This window comes from Gymnogyps californianus, chromosome 5, assembly GCF_018139145.2.
Source record: "Gymnogyps californianus isolate 813 chromosome 5, ASM1813914v2, whole genome shotgun sequence".
NCBI lineage: Eukaryota > Metazoa > Chordata > Aves > Accipitriformes > Cathartidae > Gymnogyps > Gymnogyps californianus.
In genome coordinates, this window is record NC_059475.1 from 68,472,493 (window position 1) to 68,476,269 (window position 3,777).

Here is a 3,777-nt window from a genome sequence, read left to right on the forward strand (position 1 = left end):
ACAGCATTGTTACTGGCAGGGACGGTCGCACAAATGTGTGAGCTCTCTTATCTCATACATAGTTTCCCTATGATTTTGCTAATGGAATCAAAATCATAAACAAAGCAACAGAGTAACAACTAAATCCATCCGGGTCTCAGCACCCCGCTCGCTCCCTTTCCCAAGGGCTGACGCTCTTACGGGGATCATTTGCAAATCCTCTGGGGCTGTGCCGACCCACGGCACGCTGCTGTCGGTGCTCAGCATCCACCCGGCTGATTTTTAGGATGTCCTGCTAGGAAAATTTACCCTGGACCAGCAGCACAGGGATCTCAGCATCTGCCCGCGATGTTCGGCTTTCGGGAGGGCAGCCAGCGAGTCTTGTGGGGTGCGTTTGGGGACAGGGGTGTCACCGCTGTTCGACGACGCCTGGCACGGCATCAGGGCCCCGGCTCTGGCTGCAGCTGAGATTTAGACATTCTTCCCTGGACCAGATAGGAAAACAAATCCCAGCTACCGTGAACGGGCTGTGCTCGGGCTGGGGATGGTTTCTCAGCCCATAAGGGGAAGAAAATAAATAAAGAAACCCCGGCGCAGAGCCACAACAGCCGGCGCGTTGCTATAAACTCCAGTGAGGAGCTGGACCTTGCTCAGTTTCTTGCATTTCACGGGGGATTTCCAAGGAAGCTCTTCCTCCCTCCCCATCCAGGCTGGAGCGGACACGTCCCCCTTCCCAGCACGGGAGCAATCAGGATGGAGGGACCCGAACTGCGTGCCGGAGAGCGGGTGCTTCCTCCGGTGTTTTCTGGGCCCTTTAAGAGAATGCCGTCTGATTTTTGGCCAGAAATACCCACTTCACAGAGACATAATCAAGCCTCCGCTTTAATTGGGTTTATGATCAAATACCTGGGCACACATCGGGACCCCTCCTCAGGGTTTTTGCCCCGACGCTGCCCCACTTTGCTATTTTGCCTGGGTGTACCCCCCTGGGACAGCGATCCCCTCTGACAGCCCCAACTCCATCCAGCCCAGTCCATCCCAGTTGAACAGCCAGCAAGCTGGGAAAGCCGGCACCCAGCATGCAGGAGCCAGCCCTGGATGGTGCTAAGCATCCCCAGCTGGCCCCAGGGAAAGGGGGAGCTTGCCAGGGGGTGGCCCGGGGACACCCCAGCTCAGTAGCCGGGTGGTGGCCGGGAGCGGGATGACCCGTTGAGCGTGCCGGGGTGGCCGGCGGTGGCACGCAGCCATCGGAGCCGGAGCAGGAATGCCAGCAATGCAGAACCACCCCCGGCTCCCCGGCCATCCCGCGCACCGGGGTTGCTCACAGAGGGGGTGCTGCCACCAGGTTTTGGCCGGGGTGGGTGGGGGGGGTGTTGGTATATCTAACTGGAACCCCAAATCTCCCTCTCTGTTTACCCTTCTATCCTCTCTCTTTGCCTGGGAAGTCAGCAAGGATGAAAATAAAAAGGGATTTCATGAGATCTAAGTCAAACTGGGCTGGAAAGAGAGAAAATCCAGGCTGAATACACAAGTGTTGGAAACATCAAGAAAATCTAAGCGTGCATCCCGGCGGGGAGGCATCCCCCCCCTGCCTGCCGCTCCGCCAGTAGTGCTGATATGGTATATTCTGCTAATCTACCCCGCAGTATTTACAGCTGCCTATAACCCAGGATCCTCTTAAACATCGAGTCGCAGCAGCCGGATGCGATTAAAGCCTGTGAGATTCCTCGGGATGGCCAGATGGAAAGGCGGGATCGCCTCCCCCCACCGGACCCCCAGCTCCTTGCCCGACCTGGGACCCCGAGTTGGGTTTTATTACCAAGTTATTGATAAACCCGGGCGAGATAGGCAGGGACTTGCCATGGGGCAGGTCTGGCTCTGCTGCAGCCCCCGCCGGCCCATTGCATGGCAAAACACAGGCTGCACTCGGCATCTTTGCAGCCCCCCGGTAGAAAAGCCCGTGCCCCCCCTTCCCATCCCCGCTCCCCTCTCCGTTCCCTTTTCTGGGGCCCTAAAGGGGCTTTTTGGGGCTGTGGACCTGGGGGTTATTCCCAGGGTTTGCTCTCAGCCTGTCGGAGCTGCTGAAAAGCCCGTGGAAATGTGTTATAAAGCAGGAAAGGCAGCGGCCGGCGGGGAGGGGCAGACGGGGAGGAAAGATCACAGAAGCGGGGGAATATTTTTAGCCCGTCCGTGTGCCTGCTCGCCGGCTTCCCTCGGCAAGCTTCAGAGCCGCTCGGCTGACTTCAATCACATCTGACGGAGGGGCAGACATCTCAGGGCTGCTCCCGTCCCCCAAAACAGGAGAGAAACCCCAGCGAGGGCCCGCCTAGGGGGGTCGCCAGCAGCCCCAATGCTACGAGACATCAGAGAATCCACACCAGCGTGATGGGGTGAGAGGAAAACCGGTCTGTGAATTTCTCTGCTGCAAAATAATTGCAATTTGGGTGGTGAAAGCCTGCAGAGGCCCAGGGCACCCATCAGGTGCAGTGGGTCCTGCAGAGGAGGAGGGTGAGGGATGTGCATCCCATCCCCGGCAGCCCGGCAATCCGGCACGCATGTGCTTTCCCTCGCAGCCCTTGGCCAGCGGGTTTTGATTACGAGCTTGCAGAAGCCAGCTAACCTCTCAGCAGGGCAAACTCCAGGAACGGAGTTACAAAGCCGCACGTTTCGCTGCAAACCTGATCCGGGAGCAGAGGGAAGGGGAAAGCGACATCAGGAATGAGATGTGCACAAGGGCTCATGGACCGGCCTCCCATTCGCACTGGGGGAACTGGAGATCCTCCAACGCACTTCCTCTGCCGGAGCGACTCCAGTTGCACCCTCGTGCCCTAAGCCGACGGTTAGATTAAGCTCTTGCCATAAATATGTTTAAACCAGCCACAACTCCAGTGCAGGAGGACACGAAAAGCCCCATTGCATAGGGCAGCACGGGCTCAGCATCACCTCCATCCCCAGCGCCGTGCCCCGGGGCTGCCCCAGCACGCTGGGAGATGCTTTTCTTTGCACATCATGGTTTAAAACAACCAGGGCAGGCAGCTGGCTGCAAAACCCCACAGCTGCTTGTTGCCAGCGCAGGTTTCAGGCGTGCTTTGCAAGGTGGATGATGCTGTTTGTATCCCCAGGGAGTGTGGGCAGCCGGGGGTGCAGGCGGGCACCTCTTTGCCCAGGGAAACAGGACTCTGGCCTTGTGCTTTGTAAATACACAGGATTGCAGCAGGGAAAAGGCAGCTCAGGCCACTCATCCCCCCCCGCCAGCCCCAGGGAGCCCGAGGTGGCGAGGAGCTTGGCCGTGGCCCGATGTATCCATCACCCATCTATCAATGATTTACCGCCGCTGTGAAGTGCTGTTTGTGCTGCCGGGGCTTCCCAGCGGCCCCAGCCAAGGTCAGCGCTTCGCTTGGTGGGGGGGACAGACGGACACAAGAGCCCCTTCGCACCCCACCAAGCACCATGGGCTCATCCTCCTCCCGCTGTGCTCGAGGACCCCGGGGCAGCCGGGACACCCACCTAACCCCGCTTTTACACCCCGAGGGGTTACGGGGCTGGTGCAAACAGCCCTTGCCAGGGCTCTGCGTCAGGGAGGGGATGAAAACTTCCTTTGGAGACAGCGGCTGCTGGAGCCGCTCCGCGCCGGGGTCACCGGCACAGCGGCCGGCACAGCTTAAAACCGCCCCCGCGAGCACCGGCAGCCGCGGGCGCTGGGGTGTTGGGGCTGGACCGTACCAGGCGCCTCGCACGAAGGGTTCCAAAGGTGCCGGTGGTGCAGGGCAGGATTTGTGCAGTTACTCCGCTTTTTGA